The sequence below is a fragment of the Cynocephalus volans genome, unplaced genomic scaffold, assembly GCF_027409185.1.
Source record: "Cynocephalus volans isolate mCynVol1 unplaced genomic scaffold, mCynVol1.pri scaffold_35, whole genome shotgun sequence".
Taxonomy (NCBI): Eukaryota; Metazoa; Chordata; class Mammalia; order Dermoptera; family Cynocephalidae; genus Cynocephalus; species Cynocephalus volans.
In genome coordinates this window covers 432,831-452,388 of record NW_026902463.1, presented here as the reverse complement: position 1 = coordinate 452,388, position 19,558 = coordinate 432,831, and the positions used below count along the sequence as shown (strand labels likewise).

Sequence of the window (19,558 nt, the reverse complement as noted above, 5' to 3'; positions counted from 1 at the left end):
CGGGAGCTCGGATTGGCGGTTTGGTGGTACCGGTGGCTGCGTGGCCATTTCAAAGGTCGTCTCCCTCCTGAGAGGATCCGAGCGGGCGCCAGGCCAGGGTGGGCCGCGCGGCAGGAGAAAGCCAGGGAGACTGACAGGAACTCGGGAAGTCTTTGCCGTGCAGTAAGAAACTCTTGTAAACCTTCAGCCCAAGACCTTCAAATTTCAGCCTGGGAAACCCCAGATCCCCTGATCCCCAAGAGACCTCGAATCCGCTAACCTGGACTGACCTCAAACCCCCTCGGCCTGAGACACCGACGCACCTGAGCTTCAGACACCTTCAAATCTACCGTTCACCCACAGGAACGCCAAATCCTCTAATGCTTAGAGCCCAAACACCCTAAGCCTGAGGAATCACAATTCCCCTCAGCCTAAGGCACCCCAACCCCCGCAGCCTGGGAAACCCTAAATACAGCAGCCACAGAGAGACCAATTTTCCCCAACCTTAGAGATCCTGCTCAGCCTGGAAACGTCCTTCAGCTTCAAAGACCCCCAAATAACGTCAGTGTCAGAGAGCCTAATGACCCCTAATGAGAGACCCCAAATCTCCTTAGCCTGAGAGACCCCGAGTTTCCTCAGCCTCAAAAATGCCACATCCTCTCATCCTGAGAGACCCCAAATTCACTTTACCTGATGAATCCCAAAGCCTCTCAACCTGAGCATCCCAAATCTCTTCAGCACGAAAGACCCAAAATCTTGTCCTGAAAAACACCAAATAATATCAGCCTGAGAGACCCCAAATCCCCTCGACCTGAGAAACTCCCAGAACCTCAGCCTGAGAGACCCCAAATCTCATTGTCCTTGGAGACCCCCAATCTCCTCAGCCTGAGGGATTGCTGCTCCTTAGAGATCCAGGCTGCTTTACTCCCAGACTTTTCCAGAATCTCCTGGTGGAGATCCCGGAAGCCTTCCTATGAGAAATGTTCATTTCCTCTCGCTGGAGGAGAGCCCCGCTGGTCAGTGTAACCTGAGACCCACCAGTCAGGGGCCCTCAATGTCTCCATGGGACTCCCCTAGCCCTCACACCTCAGGAATCCCCTTGAAGACCCGTAGCCTTGACCCTCAGTCACCTTTGCCACCCTTCCTCAGATGCATCAAGATGCAGGGGAACTGAAACAAAACAGCTTACATTAGGTGGTCTGTGATGGCCAGCAGAGACCCCCCCATCCCGTCAATAGCCCCCAGACCTCCCCAACGCCCTCCAGTCCTTGCAGGGTCCCCACATCTTCCTGGTCTGGACACCCTGGCCAAGTGGAGAAGACAGAGCCTGGCTCTGGGCAGTGGTCTGGGCTGTGGCCCACTCTCAACAACCTCTCTTTCCACAGGAGCTTTGGCCTTGCAGCTGGGAGACTCACGGGACCTTCTCTACCTTGGAGGTGGAGCAGGGCTTGCCATCCTGTCCCAGCACCATGAGCTCCAACAGCTCCCCGGAGGAGAACCCTGAGGGAGATGCAGGGAGAACAGGGCGGAAGCCCATGGTGAGAGGTGGGGGAAGTCGAGCGAAGCTCCAAGCAGGATTTGTACGAAGGATGGAGAGGGGGTACTAGTGACAAGCAGCTGGTGTCTGGAGGGCCACAGACTTGTGGCCTGCAACTCTGTGTGACCCTGGCTGTGCATGTGCATGCAATGGGGACAATTGGTCCTGTCTGGGACATGAGGGAGAAAAGGAGACAAGAATCAAACTCTCTGTGTTGGGGAGAGCTAGGAAAATGCTGTGCTCTCTCAAACAGAACACAATCTGGGGAGGGAGGTAATGAACATCTTTATCCTTGTTTCACAGAGACCACCCCAAGACCCCAGCCTATGTTCTGATTGTTAAGATTACAAGGCAGAAGGAAAGGCCCCACTCGATCTTGTGATGTGTGCAGTAAATCACTGATGAACTATGTTATTTTCTCTAGGCTAAAGATGCTTCCAAAGATATTCCCATATACTTCTCCAAGGAAGAATGGGCAGAGATGGGAGAACTGGAGAAAATTCACTATAGGAATGTGAGAAGGAACGATAATGTGCTGATTAATTTAGGTAACTTCAAGTGCTGGTTGCAGACCGGCCTGCGAAATATAAAACAGGTCTTCTGTCCCCGTGTTATTTTGGCTCTCTCTTAGGCAGCTGCATGGGCCCACAGTTCCCTTCTGTATGGAGAGAAATCTGGAGGGGAAATTTTGTTCTTCTTAATTATTTATTTATTTTTTTTGTCAGTGCACAGCCGAGTATCGGCACTAGTCATGCAGAGCTCACATCTTGACCTTGTTCAAGACTCTCCCAGCACGCGCTGAGCCACACTGGCTTTGTGGTGCTTTCCATTGCCACCACCCTTTGTTCCTCCTCTCACCACTTCCCTTTTAGGACAAAGATTTGGCTTCTTTCCAGGTGTCGGAGCCTCTCAACCAGCTTTCCTGTGTCACCAAAGGCAGACCAAGCACCATGTGGATGACACTGAGGATTCTGATGAAGAATGGACACCTCGACAGAAAGGTGAGGGGCCAGGAGGAATTAGAGGTGACCTCCTGAAACCATCCTGGGTTGATGTCTCGGCTTTATCTCAGGAGTTAACAAAGGAGACCATGTTCTCTCAAAAACGTAAATGTTCAACAAACAAGCAAGATGCAATACAGTATATACAGTAAGAGGCTATTCATATAAAGGTTTTAAACCTGTAAAATAATTACATATTTTATTTACAGATACAGTAATAAGTGCTAAACGTATAAAAATCTGAATGTGAGTAAGAAATACCAAACTCAGAAGTTATTATCACAAGAGAAGGAGGAAGGGCTGGCAGGTGGCTTCACTGCGTCATAGTTAGCTCTTTTGTCTGTTTTATGTCTATTTTTGAATTTTGAAATAAAAAGTCGAAATGAAAACATTTCCATCAGCTGTGTCCGAATGTTGAAATAGGACTGGATGGTGATGGATTTATAGGATTTCCAGCATTATTCTCCACACTGTTCTATATGTTTAAAGTTTATCATTCTTTAAAGTAATAAAAGAAAGACTGGTTTTGCTAGACATTGTTAATTAATCAGCGGGAAATTAACTAAACTTTCATTGAACTGTAAATCCACCAAAAAGCTTTCTAACCCTAATGTCTTAATAGTTCAGTCATTGGATCAACGGTCTTAGAAGAAGACATGACTAACCCCATGGTTTGTCATACATCGTTATCTGCACTCAGTTGATCCCCACCTTAGTCACTTTATCGTCTCTTATCGAGAAATCTTGTGGGATTTCTACAAGAATTTTTTTTTTTCCTTTTGAGATTTCTTATGAGAAATCACACAACGGCAACTTACCCTTCCTAACAATTATTGAGTGTTTGATTTTATTAACTATATACACACTGATGTGCAAGGAACTGCTAGAACTTTTTCATCTGGCATGACTAAAGCTACACCCGTTGAACAACAACACACCATTTCCTCCTGCCCCAGTTCTTGGCAACAATTCTACTTTGTTTCTATGAATTTGATTACTTTAGATACCTCATATAAGTGAACCATGCCATATTTGTCTTATTGTGACTGGCTTCTTTAACTTATCAAAATGTCTTCAAGGTTTGTCCACGTCATAGCACTGGCAGGGTTTCTTTATGTTCTAAGGCTGAATAATAGCCCATTGTATTTATATACCACATTTTCTATATCTATTCACTTGTTGATGGATATTTAGGTTGCTTCCACCTCTTGGGGGGAATCTCTCTCTTCCTCTTCTTGTAAAAGCACTATTCCCATCATGAGGGCCCCACCCTCATGAACTCATCTAACCCTAATTACTTCCTCAAAGCTCCATCTCCCAATGTTATCACACCAGGAATTAGAATTTCAACATATGAATTTTGGAGGAGCAAAATCCAGTCATAGCACCCATTTTTTAACTGAGTTTTTTTTGTTGTTGAGTTGTAGGAGTTCTTTAGATATTCTAGGTATTAACCCTTTTTCAGACATATGGTTTGTAAATATTTTCTCTCATTCTGTAGGTCGCCTTTTCACTCCACTGATTTTTTCTTTCAGTGCTCAGAAGTTTTCAGGCTTTACATAGTCTCTTTGTCTATTTTTGCTTTTGTCACTGATGCTTTTGGTGTCATTTCCAAGGAATCATGGCCAAATTCTATTTCTTGAAGCTTTCTCCTATGTCTTCTTCTTGGAGTTTTATACTTTTGGGTGTTAGATTAAGGTCTTTAATCTATTTTGATGTTATTCTTGTATGTAGTGTAAGATAAGGGTCAATCTCCATTCTTTTGCATATGGCGATCCACTTTTCGCCATACCGTCTCTTGAAGAGACTGTCCTTTCCTCCATTGTGTGGTTTTCTTTAGCGTTTTTCCATGAAAGTTAAGCCAATTCATTTTTTAAAAGATAAATGTAATGGAAACCTTGTGAACACAAGAAGAAGCAGAGATGAGGTTTGGTGTTGTTTTCTTTGCTTTGTCGTGGATGACCATTTACCTCAGTTGGTGAGAGTGTGGTGTTAACACCAAGATACAGGGTTCTATTTAAAAAAAAAAAAAATTTAAGAAAATTAGCAATGCCTCCAATAGAAGCAAAGGTCTTAATGTTACTTCAGAAACCGTTTTCAAATCACCCGTGGATAATACTTGGAATTGTCACTCTAGTTCAGAATTCTCTGTCCCTAATGAGAATCTTCTGAGCTGGGAAATATTTACCGACCAAAACACTGATTTCTCATCACCTTTTAGTCAAACCTCCTCGGGCGGCCTTCAGAGTGGGACAGAGTAAACACCAGAAGGTGAGTAACTGAAAAATCCTATCGACAAGTCAATCTTCCCCATGGAAGATCCAAACACATGGAAGGGAAGGAGAATGTGCAGAGTATCCTAGGACTGCTGCCTTTCTTTTCTGATCTCTTCAGCACAATGTCTGACATCAGCATTTTAAGAGTTAATAAGAAGAGCAACAATAATCACTACCACTCGTTTTATTTTTGCAATATTTCAGACTTTATTTTAAGCATTTTACATGAATAAACTCACTCAAACCTTACAACTATAACAATAACCATTTTGTGGATGAAAAAACTGAGCTACAGAAATGTTTGAGATCACAGTCAGTAGTGGTTTAGTCTAATCCAATACTCCTTCATTCTCTAAAGTACTTACAAGCTCATTAAAACTTTCGTGTTTTGTAAAGTTCATGTTGCCTTACCCGGACACCTTTACATTATTCATCGGACTGATTATTTCAACCTAATTCTTGTCTGCTGTGCTAAGTGAGAGATACGCTAAGACACTCTGAGGGAAACTTGCAAATATACAGTCAATTTGCATTGCGCACGGTCCCAGAGGAAGACGGAGAAAGTTCCTACTCTCTCAAAAGGGATGCATTCAGATGTGAGAAAGTTGCTCCAGGCCCTGAGAAGTTTGAGGTTTGACTGAGAAACAACAGATAGGAAAATGACTTAGCACTTCATGTACTTTACACTATCCAGTAGAAATGCATCCTGGTACTGATTTTAAACTCTCCTCCCTGTAGGAAGAAGTAACTACTCCTTTCTCTGGGCCCAAATTAGGCAAATGTCATGCTGTTTCGAATCATTTATTTAGCCTGCTGCTTCTGTATTGTGAGCTCTTTGAGAGCATGGTCCATACCCGATTTTTCTCAGGAGTCCCAGGCGAGGCTTAGAGCCCCTGAGGGCCCCCTGAATGTTTTCTGAATGATTCCAAGTTTTGCAAATTAAAATACGTGTAACAGGGTCAAGTAATGCTGAAGATAATATCTTTGAATTAGATTTCAACTGTAGAGATGGTTGAGGAGGTAAATCGATGTCAGGACTATAAGAGAAATTATTAATCTCATGTTTGCACTGTATTTAACAACTCGCAAAACACTTTGGTGAACATTATTGCATTTCATGTTCACTATACCATTAAGAATGAGAATGCATGCCAATTTGTGGATCAGAAAGCTGAGTAGAATTAACTAATAGTACACCCTTCCTTAAGTAGAATTGGTACAGGAACCAGTTCATTCAATTCCAAAGTTAAATATTCCTTCCTGGTTATGGCAGTTTGCAACTCTTAGCATCACTTTCTTAGTTGTCTGCATACATTTATACCAACTGTTTCTTCTCCTCCCAACCTCACTGTTCATTTTCTAGATGTGTGTTGTACCCTCTGTGCTTTTCTACATTTCTCTTTCCATCAAAAGTCTACTAGTTCATAGAAGATCCCCTCTTTTTCTCTATAAGCCCCTACCTCCTTCTTTCACAGACCTGGTTGAGTCTCCTGCTAGTATTCCAAAATATTCTCCCTCCCTCACTCTCACGTATATAGAGAAAGTTGAAAGAAAAGAGCCTTAAGACATGGGTTCTAGTCCTGGAGTCACTACCCAATCAGGCCTTTCCTTTTCTCTCTGGTATTCAGACACTCCAGGTTTTTCAAGGGACTGTGGAACAAAACTCCTACATGTGAAAACATGTTGCAAGCCCTAAGAAACTAAATAAATGTATGTTGGTTTTTAATATGTGACTCTCACATTAAAGGGAATGTCCAGGGCACTATTAAGTAATGAATCTAGTTTGAAGAAATTGCCCGGAACAACAGATATCCTGAACACAAGTGACTCAGAGAAGGCCCAGAAACGAGTGTCCCCTCCTGCAGAAGCAAGTACCTCCAGACGGCACTCTAGACAAAAATTGGGTAAGAGAAAATAATTTGGGGACTTTATCCCCTCTAGGTCCTTTAGAAAAGTTGATGAGTATGGTCTAGATATGTGGCGAAGACTTTCAATAGGCCTGCACTTAAGCTGGACTATGCTGAGACCAGAAGTTAGGTACTGTACTGAATAGCATGTGGGAACACCAACTCTGAAGTCACACGCTTGTTTTAATCCACGCAGAATCATTAGGGCCTTGGGCAGACATTATAAATTCTCTGCACTCCTTAAAGCTAATCTGTAAAATGAAGATAAACACATATAGCTCATATATGTTTTAAAAGCATTAAATTAAATATAAAAGAACTGATACATACAACTGTGATAATAGAGACCACATTTTCTTATTGTACATCCATGCCTTTGTTCCATGCCTAATATGTAATGCACCCTCAACAAATATTTTGTGGATAAATAAATGCATGAATGAACTGTTTTGTAAGTAGAAAGTTTGGGAGGTTCAATCTGATCATGGGAATCCAGAAACTAAAATTGACTTATGCATCTGTAGTCAGTGTGGAGTCTTAGTCTCTCTGAAATAATAGTTAAGAGGTACTGAAGGGGGTGGGGAGCCAGAGTATGTAGAAGGATAGATAATAATTTGATGGTAAGAGATTTCACATCTTCTGAAAAAACAGAAACAAACACTCCAGACTCCTAACTTCACTCACTTACTCTTCTCCAATGTAGAACTCGAGAGAAAGGAGATTGAAGTGAAGGTGTACAGCCTGCGAGAAAGAAAGGGTCGGTCATACAAAGAGGTCGATGAGCCTCAGGATGATGACTACCTGTGTAAGTGACCCTTTTGGCCCACTCATGGAGAAGGCTATATCCCGGTAGAATAATTTTATCTTGTTGTTTGACCCCAAATCATTCCTTTACTCTGGTGGCTTGGGATACAGGATTGAGGCTAAATTATGTAACTGCTGGGCTCTTTCTGAAGCTCTTTATATCCAGGAACATGCACTATACTTTTCCAAATCCCTGCTGCTCTCGCCTCCAGATTGTGAGAAATGCCAGGACTTCTTCATCGACAGCTGTGTGGCTCATGGACCCCCTACATTTGTAAAGGACAGTGCAGTGGACAAGGGGCATCCCAACCGCTCAGCCCTCACTTTGCCCCCTGGGCTGAGAATTGGGCCGTCGGGCATCCCTGAGGCTGGGCTTGGAGTATGGAATGAGGCATCCGATCTTCCACTGGGTCTGCACTTTGGCCCCTTTGAGGGCCCGATCACAGAAGATGAAGAGGCAGCCAACAGTGGCTACTCCTGGATGGTGAGAAGGGCCTATCTTACCCCATCTTCTGGCTTCCTATATCCCTTCTGTGCCTTTGGTGGGACATCACCTTCTACATGCTAGAACATGGATACTGGCAACATGGTTAGCTCTGTGTACTTAGTGGTCTTTGCATGAACCTGGAACTCCTATTTAAAGGTCAGAGGGTGAGCCGGAGAAAAGTGGCACAGAGACAGAAAAAGTGCATTCTCCCTATGGGGCCTCAGCTCTGACTGGACAAATCAACTCAGATGTGTAGATGATGCTGAGGAGTACACAGCATGTGCCACCATTGGCGGCTGAATCCATGCAGGCTCAAAATGCATCGATGACAGTACAATAAAATAATTCTGATTATTACCTGCCCCTCAACCCCAAAATGACTAACTTATTTTTCTGAAACTCAGATCACCAAGGGGAGAAACTGCTATGAGTATGTGGATGGAAAGGACAAATCTCGGGCCAACTGGATGAGGTAAGGCCAATAGGTTTCGGGTTCCAGCAGGGACACTCATCTCTCTCAAGCTCGGCTTCTTTCCTCCTCAGCATGCCTCCCTCGATGATTTTTACACTCTCTGTTCTCCTTACAATGTTCTTTCATATTATGAACATCTAGGAAAAAAGAGATAAAATATAAATATTACCATTTTTTTAGTGAAAAAACTAAATCTCTATGATAGCCGAAATCGGGGCACCAGGGTAAACCCTGAGGAGCCTAGATTCATTGGGGACGCTGGATTCGCACTTTAATTTATCTAATCAGCATTTATTAAGCACTTACTATATTCTTGTTTAGAAAATGGAGTACATCACATGAACAGATCACACAACCCATGCCCTCGTGGAGGACTATTGCGCGGAGATGTGAAACATTTGATTATAGGAGAAGTACACAAGGCCAAGACAACCTAAAACAAGGGACCTTTAATCTGTGAGGGCAGGAAATCTTGCCAGCTTCAATGAAATTAAAACCTGAAGCCTGAGAAGTGAGCTGCAGGGTGGTCACGGGCCTCTGTGCTGCATGGACCAGCCCCTTTCCATGAGGGACTCTCATTTTATTAGAAGATAAGAATATGGACATGCTGTTATTATTCTGTATTTCCATGCTAGGACAAAGGGACCTCTAAGTTTCTATGGGAACCCAGGGAGGCAGGTGAATGGCACCTAGGTAATCTATGGGAGATTAGAGAAAGGTCTCTTAAAAGAAGATAGACTTGGGCTGAGTAAAGAATGATGTGTGCTAATCCAGAAGCGGAGTACATGATTGATCAAACACCAAATTCTGTGCTATCAGCAGAAATCGATTCAGAGTTTAGAGAAGTGAGAAGTCAGTGTTTTATGGCCAATCAAGGTGGAGGTAAGTCTGTAATTGGGCTTTGAAGAATGGATAAGTAGTCAAGGGGGGGAAAAGCATTCCAGGCAGGATGAGCACCATAAGCAGGACTTGGAGAAAGAGGCTTAGGTATGAACAGCAGGTTCCTGGAGGAGGGTAACGGCATGGCCCGTCACAGCATGGGGGCCTTGACCATCTGGTGACAAGCCCAACATGGCCCTGGCAGGTAGTGGAGACTCACTGCCTGTTATTTTCTGTCCCTTTGTCTGCCTCAACCCCAGGTATGTGAACTGTGCCCGGGATGATGAGGAGCAGAACCTGGTGGCCTTTCAATACCACGGGCAGATCTTCTATCGAACTTGCCAGGTCATCAGGCCGGGCTGTGAACTGCTGGTCTGGTACGGGGATGAATATGGCCAGGAGCTGGGTATCAAGCGGGACAGCAAGTGGAAGAAAGAGCTCACAGCAGGGAGAGGTGGGCACCACTATTATTCTTTAAATAGAACAGAAGAGAAAGAATTCTCCTTGGGAATTTTCATGGTACAACTCTTAAGTAGAGTAAAATGCAGTCGAAAGATGGAAAAATTTCAAATCAGGTGCTTCTGAAATTAAGGATTCATTTCATTTGCCTTTGACTCTTAGGGACAATTTATATTTTGAAATTTCTGTTCTCATTTTATTTTTTTAACTTCTTTATATGAAAAATATATAACAACATATAGTCCGAACGGGCTTAGAGACAAAGAACAAATCTCAAGCACCTACCAGCTCTTTATCAAGGCAGTTTCATCTGGCTCTTTTAATTGTTTCTTAATTTCTTCCATATTTCTAAATAACATGCATATGTTGTTTTTCATTCATTCATTATTTCAATTAGTTGTCACGTGAATTCCTACTCTGTGCCAGACGATGTTCCAGGAACAGGAAATACACACAGAACAGGATGATCAGAATATGTGCTCTTGAGCAGCTGACACGTGAATTAAGGAAACACGCAGACACGCACAGGCATGTGCATATCAGACAGTGATTCGTGCTTTCAAGAAAACTAATCCAGAAAAGAGCCTAGAGATCATCATGAGGGGAGGGAGGGTGTGACAAGGGACGGTCAGGGAGGGTTCTTCTCAGGACATAACATTTGAGAGGTGCAGAGTTGTGGGCAAAGGACTCCAGGCAGAGGGAGCAGCTCGTGCAACAGCCCTGAGGCAGGAGAGCGTGAGGGTGTTTGAGAAATGGCTGAGACCACCCAGGTGAAGGAAGCAGAGAAGAGAGCAGAGGTCATAGAGATACACAGAAGCCTGGACATGTAGTGCCCATGATTCCTGCCCAGAAACTGGGGATTTTCCTAAGATGGAAACAATTGTGGAGTTTTGGTTAATTTTCAGAAAATAAACTGCAGTGGGTAATCACATCAGAGGCCACTTTAGACTCCAGGTAAGAGAGGATGGTGGGTTGGATAAAGGTGGGAGTCAGGAGATAAGAAGTCTGATTAGGGATATAATTAAAACAGAACTTTCTATTAAATTTGAAATGGCCTAAGACTGAATGAAATAACTCAAGTAGGAATATTTGGCGTGTCACCCAAGGAAGGACATATTTTCATTTTATGATTTGTGGACAGAGAGAGAAGCAATTCACAATCTAGTTTAGGCAGCAGGAACCAGTGTCGTTTACTCAAGGGGGACTGGACCACTCTGAATCCCACTTCCTGATGGAGAACCAGGTACACAAGAGTACTCAATTAAATGTCTTTGACGGGGGAAACTCAAATTCAGTGTTCTTTAACCACTACTCTACACTGCCTTCTACATTTGTGCATCTGCAGACGAAGTGGTTCCTGACTTTATAGATCCCTTTCCCCTCATAAGAAAAGTCACTAAGGATGAGTCCATCCATAACAACCCCTTTTCGTTTTGCTATAACACAATACCTGCGACTGGATAGTTTATAAAGAACAGAGGTTTATTTGGCTTATGATACTGGGACAGCTGCATCTGGCATGAGCCTCAGGCTGCTTCTACTCATGGTGGAAAGTGGCAGGCAGCTGGCAGGTACAAGCGGCAAGAGGAAGCATGAGAAAGAGAGATGGGGGAGGTGGTAGGGTCTTTTAAACAACCAGCTCTCGTGGGAACTAATAGAGTGAGAACTCACTCACTACTGCCACCTTCCAGGGAGAACATTAATTCATTCATGAGGCATCTTCCCCCCATGACTCAAACAGCTCCCAACACTGCCATATTGGGGATCAGAATTTCACATGAGTTATGAGGGTTCAACACATCCAAAATCTATCACCATCTACGTAATCCAAAGTCAGTTATTATTTCTCAGTAGAATAAAATAGCTGCAGATGCTCTATCAGGAAAAGTACCCAGAGATTAGGGGGAGAAGACGATATGATATGACCCAGAAGATACTTGTAGTGTGTGTGGCAAAGTCACTGCAGTTCCTTCTGTATAAAGACTGAAGCTGCCTCTGATGCTACTGAAGGTCCCTGGTTTGGCTGATACATAGACAAGGCCCTTGACCTAGGATTTCTGGGTTTCTGAGGAAGATGTAGAGAACAAAAATGGAATGAAAAAAGACTATAAAGGAACACTCGGTGGGAGACAGCAGGCGTTACCACATGAGGAATGATTAGGGGAGCAGGCCTTACCATACAACAAAGCAGATGTCCCAGACAGTGTTGTCTACATCTCGCCTAACCAAAAACTTCCTCTTTCAGCAGAACAAAAGCCAGAGATCCACCCATGTTCTTTAAGCCCTCTGGCCTTCTCCAGTCAGAAATTCCTCAGGCAACATGTGGAACACAATCACTCCTCTCAGACCTTCCCAGGGACATCTGCAAGAGAACTTCTCCAGCCAGGGAATCTCCATCCAGTTGGTCAGAATCAGGAGCAGCAACGTTCTGATCCACACAGCTGGAATGACAAGGCTGAAGGTCAAGGGGTCAAAGAAGGGTCCAACCCCTTATATAAAAGGACAAAGCAGAGGAGAATTTCAAACACATTTTCCAGCCCACCCAAAGGACTAATGGGGAGTTCTCAAGAAGATTCCAGAACAGGCCAGAAAGTGCATCCAGAGGACACAGGCAAATTATTTGTGGGGTTAGGAATCTCAAGAATTGCAAAAGTCAAGTGTGGAGAGTGTGGGAGAGGCTTTAGTAACAAGTCAGGCCTCATCCTACACCAGAGGACACACACAAGGGAGAACCCCAGCAATAAAACCACACCTCAACAGAGAGAGAGGTGGCCACCACACACCTCCACGCCCCAGCTCTGAGGGGGCTTCAGAGAACGTCTTTTGACCTCTTGCCTTCCCCAGGAGTGTCGAAAAAGATGTAAGCGATCAAACACACCCTCCACTTTCATGACCAGAGACGAGGCAGAAAATGTGGGGGGGCCGGGATTCCTTTAGGGCTCACGGGCTATGGACAGGTACAGATCCCCTCCATGTCCCACATGGCTCCCCTCTATGTTCTTCTGGCCTCCTTTTCCAATAAACGTTGTTCCCACACAAACCTGCAGCACGGGCTGTGTACCTCGTCCCCAGTTCCGAAGGTGAGAGAGTCCGGGAGGCCACGGGAACTCAGACTCTCAACCGGGTCTCACGGGAACCAAGTCCCACTTAAATCACCTCCTGGGCCTAGGGAGAGAACCAGGGGAGGAGATGGAGACAGGGATGGGTCGGGAGGGGACCACCCCCACCAGCGCCCCATGGTCTCTCCCGTTACCCCCATCTCTGTAGCCTCAGAGGCGAAAGCCAGGCACAGACACGAGTGGGAACTCAAGAGAAAAGGAAAAGGAGTCAGGAAACCAGTTGGCCAAGGCCCCAACTTCTTCTCTATGGGTCCAGTCATCAGGTTGGGTATCAGGTATCATAGCAGAGGGGGCAATTGCAGCCCCAGGATCTGGGGCACGTTTACAGAGCAGGGCTTCAGTGGTGGGGTGGTCCCAAACCCTTTAATGACAGAGCCCTCACCAGCTGTGGGCTCTTGGTCCCTCCTCCTCCAGCTCCGGGAAACAGTGCAAGGGGGGGCGGGGGGAGACTGCTGGGATCTGGGTTTGAGGCTGCCCTACATATAATCAGGGTATGCTCCTGCGTAGGTCCTCTCCCCCAGTCCCAAAATTTCCACCTGTAAAATTAAGTCTCTGAAATGGGGGAGAGGGAGGCGGGGCCTAGAAAAGGGAAGGAGTCATGGGACAAGTCTGCCTGGGCGGAGACTCAGGAGGAGAATGCTCTAGGAGGTCGTAGATGGATGGAGTCATGGGAGTAACATTTTGGGGACTCCACTGTGACCTGTCTGAAGCTGGGGAACACAGGACGGGGTATAAAAGGCTGGTATCCAGGACCAGGGTTCCACAGAAGAGCTGGGGGGAGATGGGGATGGCACTACACCCCCTGCTTCTCCTCCTGTCCCTGTCCCCTCTTGGGAGTGAGCCCTCACACAGAGAAGAAAACCAGGTCACTGCACAGACTGAGTGTGTCTTCAGCGGGAGGCCGGCGGGCACAGGGGAGAAAGCTGATGATCCTGTGCCAGGTGGGCTCTGAGCTTCGGGGGCACTGCCTGGCCTGGGTGCCCCACGTGACTCAAGGCCCTGTCTAGGCACAACTCAAGGGAGCTAGGTGGGCAGGACACAGGCCCAGACTTGAAGTCCTGTGCCCCTTAGGGCTGTGACTGTCATACAGCATTCAACGTGGGAGCCAATTTCTGATCAGACTCTGCTGTTGAGAGAGAGACAGAGAGGCGGTGAGTTCACAGAAAAAGCCAGGCAGGCCTGGAGTTGGCAAGTGCATCACAAGCAATGAAGTTGTGATGAAACCCAGAGTCGCAAAAACAGCATTTAAGTCCTCTAAGAAAAGTGCCAAAAGTCATCCCTGCAGAAGTGTCGTGGTTGTCCTGCTGTGCTCAGAATGCTGAGGAAGGAAATCAAAGGTTACCGAAACATCCACTTGCTGGTTCAGGGTTACAGGATTTAAACAACATGCTGGAGACTGACTGCATTGGATACATCACAAGGTCATACGGGGAATCTTAAACAAAATGCTGGAGCCAATTCGGATCCTAGAAAAATGCGACTGAGTAGAGGAAGCGCTTGCCTGGGCCCTTTCAAGGTAAGGAAGTGTTTGAGGTAACCTGAGAAGCAACCCTAACCACAACCATGATATCCAGCCCTAAACCTCGAAGCGTAATCCTAACACTAAGCCCTGCAATACTGGCCTCCCTGTCCCTGCAGTTCCCATCAACAGAACCCACCCCCTGGGGTCTTGGGGTGGGGCTCGGGGCCACACAGCTCTGGAGCTGAAACCATTTCTCAAAACTCCTGTATCTTGCTTTCCAACCGGGAATCACAACCCTGTCTACATTGCCTATTTCCTTTCAGTAGAGGAGAGTGGAAGCCAGACTGAGAAGGGGCCTGCACATGGATCACAGGTAGCCCTGAACCCTATGAAGACCACATAAGAATTTCAAATCAACTTGCCAGAATGAAAAAAGAAGCATCCCCAGAGCGCCTGAAGTGAAGCCAGGGATGGCAGTCACAGGACCATGCCGGGTGTTGGGATTGAGGTGTCTGGGCACCCACATTCCCCTGGGTGGATCTTGTCACCACAATCTACCCGTTGTCCAATCTGACCCTCAGCAATGTACCCATGGTGCCCGGAGGTGGGCAGGAACCATCACACATCTCAGAATTCACCCCAGTGTCCCCCAGCTGATGACTTTCGGAGAGCTGACACTGAGCACATCTGCCTGACCTTGTCCTAAACTCCATGTGTGTCAACCCACATAAACTCAGAAGCAGCCAGTGACATCGATAATACTGTGATAGATGGAAAAGAACAAGAGAGCAGAGTTTGATTGTGTGAGATATACAGTGATAGATATAAAGTGAGATATATATATATATAGTGAGGAATTCATATAGTGAGGGATATATAGTGAGAGATATATATAGTGAGAGAAATATATAGTGACATAGTTATAGTGAGATATTCATATGGTGAGAGATACATACAGTGAGCTATATGTGCTGAGATATTTATATAGTAAGATATTCATATAATGAGAGAATTATCCAGTGAGAGATACAGAGTGATATATTTGTACATAAGCACACTATTATAAAAATCTCCATTTCTTGGCAAATTACCCAAGAACTCAGCCAATATGTGGCAAAATTTAGTCACAGACCCTGGTGTATTAGCCCATTTTTGTGTTGCTATAACAGAAATACCTGAGACTGGGTAATTTATAAAGAACAGAGGTTTATTTGGCTCAGGATTCTGGGACAGCTGCATCTGACGCGGGCCTCATGCTGCTTCTACTCAAGGCGGAAAGTGGCAGGCAGCCGGTGGGTACAAGCAGATCACATGGTGAGAAGCGAGAGAGAGAGAGAGACAGACAGAGAGATAGACAGACAGACAGACAGACAGACTCTTTCTCTCTTCTTTTAAAGCCCTCAGAACCACACGCCTGACCACCATTATTAATCCATTCACTACTGCACGGCCCTACAATCCAATCACCTCTTTAAGGCTCCTCCTTTCAATTATCCTAATAGGATTTCTCACCCTCTTAACAGTCACAGTGGGGGCCAAGTTTCTAATACATAAAACTTGGGGGACACAATTCAAGCTGCAATGAGTTTTGGGGGGGCACGATTCAATCCGCTACACCTGGCGTCGTGGCTCAAGCTCTGCTCAGGTAGCCCCTGTCCGGTGATGGCAGATCCCATGGACTGCTGACGCCCTGCACGCTCGGCTTCCCACCTGCTGACAGGCTCCATCTGGCTCGCGGAGAGGGTGAAGGATGCGGTCACAAGGGGGACACTCGGGAACCAGCTAAAGTAGGGGCAAACCTCCTGTCTGCCAGCTGCCCACTTCCTACACCTGCACCCCAGCTGTCACTCTGCTGCACCTACACCTGCCCCTCAGCTGTCGCTCTGCAGGACCTACACCTGCACCCCACCCTCAGGCTGCCATCTGAGCCGAATGCTGGCGGATGGGACCGAGCGGAGCCGGACGGTGGCGAGTAAAGTCGAGCGGTGGCGGGTAGAGCCGAGCGGTGGCGGGTGGGCCGGATGGAGCCGAGTGAAGCCGAGCGGTGACGGGTGTGGCGGGTGTGGCGGGTGTGGCTGGTGGGCCGGGTGGCGCCGGCAGAGAGCGGGGCGCTGGACGGGGGGAGCGGCGCGGCTGCTGGGCCCCGGCGAGCAGGTGGCCTGGGGCGCGCGGCGGTGCCCGGGCGCTGGGACGCTCACGGCGGCCGTCGCGCAGCCTCTGGCAGAGCCTGGCCCTGGGCGGCACCCCGGTTGCCCCTTTCGCTACTTGGCTCCCTCCCCGTCCTGATTCCCGCCCCGGACCGCGCCTGGCGCACGTCCCCGGGGCTCACGCTGCGGTGCGGCTGCGAGCCCCGTGCTCCCGGGCTCCAGGATTCGCCGCCCCACAGCTGTGTGGACCCGGCCCGCAGGGTCCAGAGACGGGCCGCACGCACCGCGACCCAAGGTCCGCTGCTCCGCCCGTCGGTCAGGAGGGCTCTCGTGGACACCTGCTCTCTGCCGTGTGGCCACCCGAGTATGGATGGACACGACGCCCTCACAGCCGCGCTCCCTCTGGGACCATTAGTCCTACTCGCTGCTGCAGCCCGAGGGTCCCCTGGCCCTGGACAGCCCCGGGATGATCCCTCGCCAGGACGCCTTTCTGCTGCCTGCGCCATCCTGGGCTGGGGACTGACCTCCCTGGCCATGCCACTGACCCCTGCGAGCGCCCAGCCACGGCGCCTCGCAAGCTGCATGGCTTAAGGTTGGGGCCCAACCCAAGTGGGGCCCATCTAAGCCCATCTCTCAGTGCACCCGTCAGTATCTCTCTCTAAGGAATAATCTTTATTGTGGTGAAACATTCGTAACATAGAACTGACCATCATGACCATCTAAGTGTCCAGGTCAGGGGTATTGAGCACGTTCACACTGCTGTGCAAACATCACCACTGTCTCTCTCCAGAATTCTCTCATCTCCCAGACTGAGACTCTGCACCCACTAAACACCAACTCCCACAGTGCTGGGCTGGCAGCAGCCAGTGGAAATCTGCCCCGTGGGAATCTGATCACCCTGGATCCCAGTCTCTCCGCAGCTGGACTTGTGGTGAGGCTGTCGCACGGAAAAGGAAACAGAACGCCCAAATGAGAATTTTAAAAGGGGGTCTTTACCGGCAACTGTCTCTCCAGATATTCTGGTAAGAGAAGAGCCCTGAGTTTAAATTGAAAGGGTCTATTAAAGGCACATAGTCACACAGGCAAGAAAATCATATAGTCACACACGTTTCCTCCTAGTGTGAGGAGGGAGAGGGTTTCGCGAGGCCTCCTGCCAGCTGGTTACAGAAGCCAAGACAAGCCAGTTAATCACTTAGGGACAGCAAAAACTTCCACAGGGCGGTTTCCTCCTCAGGTTGTCTAGATACATCCAGATACAGCCCTTGGTTTTATTAGTCAGGGACAGCATAGGCAGGAAACAGCAAAGGCAGGCAGAATTTAAAATTTTTGTAAGAACAGGGCAATTTTTAAGCTTCAATTTTCACCATAGGTGTTGGGGGGTGGGTTCAAACAAGGACACTTTTCGAACAGTAAAAATGGCATTAGCTAAATCAATCTACCTCATCACAGACTGTGAGGTGTGGCACATGATCTGTGATGGGAGAAGAGCCAGGTCTTCCTCCGAGGGAGTAGGGGGAACAGGAGACAAAGCCTAGTGCATCCAGTCCGCACCCAGCTATCTCTGCGGCCAGCTCTGCCTCTCGCTCTTGGGCTTGGTCCTTCATTCATTCCACAACATATCCCATACTCCTCTGCCTCGTGCCCATTTGCTTAAAATGGTTGAAACGGGCTTTACCTCCACACTCACGCTCCTGCACACTGAGGGTGCACTGAGGAATCACATTTTTCCAGGGAGTCTAAGGAAGTGCAGCACAGCACCCCAGAGTGTGTGTGCTGCAGAGAGAGGCCTTGTTCCTGTCGGGTCCTGACCACATGACCCAAGTCACTAAACCTCTCTTGAAACAGTAAGGCTAAGCCTGTGAACCAAACTGACTCCATTTTCCCTGCAGAAGACACTTTGTTACTTTTCCACTCCTCAGTCATGAGACCCCTCCATGCAAATGATTACCCCATGGGCTGCCCTGACAAAACAGACTGACATAAGACAGGAAACAGATATTTCCTGAGTGGCTTGTTTACTATAATTGTAAAAGTTACAGTTTAACCTAAGACCGCTTTAGGAATTCCCACCTGTGCACAAAGTATCAAGGTGACTGCTACAATGACCCTCCTGGGGTGACAATGATGAACAGCACTTCCTACTGAGCATGCACCCATGACACAACCAGGAAGAACAGAACGGACCACCTCCAGTGATGCTGCCTGCCACCCCTTAACTCCTTTCCTATAAAAAGACCCTGAGCAGCTCCCCTGGGGGGGCTAGCTTTACTGTTGCTACACCCCTCATGCATAAGTCCATCTCCTCTTTTAATAAAGCGGTGCTTGCTTTACTGCTGGGTACATTGTTCATTTCTATGACTTTGGAATCTGAGAGCCTAATTTAATCACTGGCAAAAATTGGAAGGGCATTGGAGAGGACTCCAGCTGCAAGAGGCAAGTGGCCACTGGGACTATTTTGCTCCCATGTCTCTGCTGCTGGCAGATCTCTCCTGGAGTCCCTGGCCTAAGTTCTGACAAGTCAATGCTTTATTCTCTTTACGTTTCTCTGACTTTCCCGGCCCTCTTCTGTTTGCTGGATTGTATCCACGTCTGTACAGGTGCACCGTGGAGGGCTCCTGGCTATGCTTTGTTTTTATGATTTAAATCTAGTTGGTACTTTTCTTCTTTATGCTGAAAACAAAGGGGAGAACTGCTTTTATCAATTCTTGTTAATGGAGTAGGTTGGCCCCGCAGATTGGGACTAGGCTGAACTGGACCCCGCTGCTCCTCTTTTCTCTTTGTTTGTTTGCTTGGTTAGAAATTTAGTTGAATACGTGAAATCTGAATAAACCTTCCAATCCTTGCATCAGCTTTTGGACTTCGAGGTCATTTGTTTAATGCGAGAGGGCAGGGCAAGCCTGGCCTGTTGGTAACACTCTGTGCCTCAGTTTCTTTGTCAGAAGAACAGGGAGAGTATATGTTCCTGCCTGTACGAGTTTGTCAGGGCTGCCATAACAAAATACCAAGAACAGGGCTTCAGCAGCAGAGCT

General features: G+C 47.1%; 1 pseudogene; it reads left to right on the top strand.

The window, feature by feature from the left end:
• Positions 1–1,448: 1,448 nt before the first annotated feature.
• On the top strand, positions 1,449–12,665 carry LOC134369068 (histone-lysine N-methyltransferase PRDM7-like; annotated as a pseudogene).
• Positions 12,666–19,558: the final 6,893 nt, after the last annotated feature.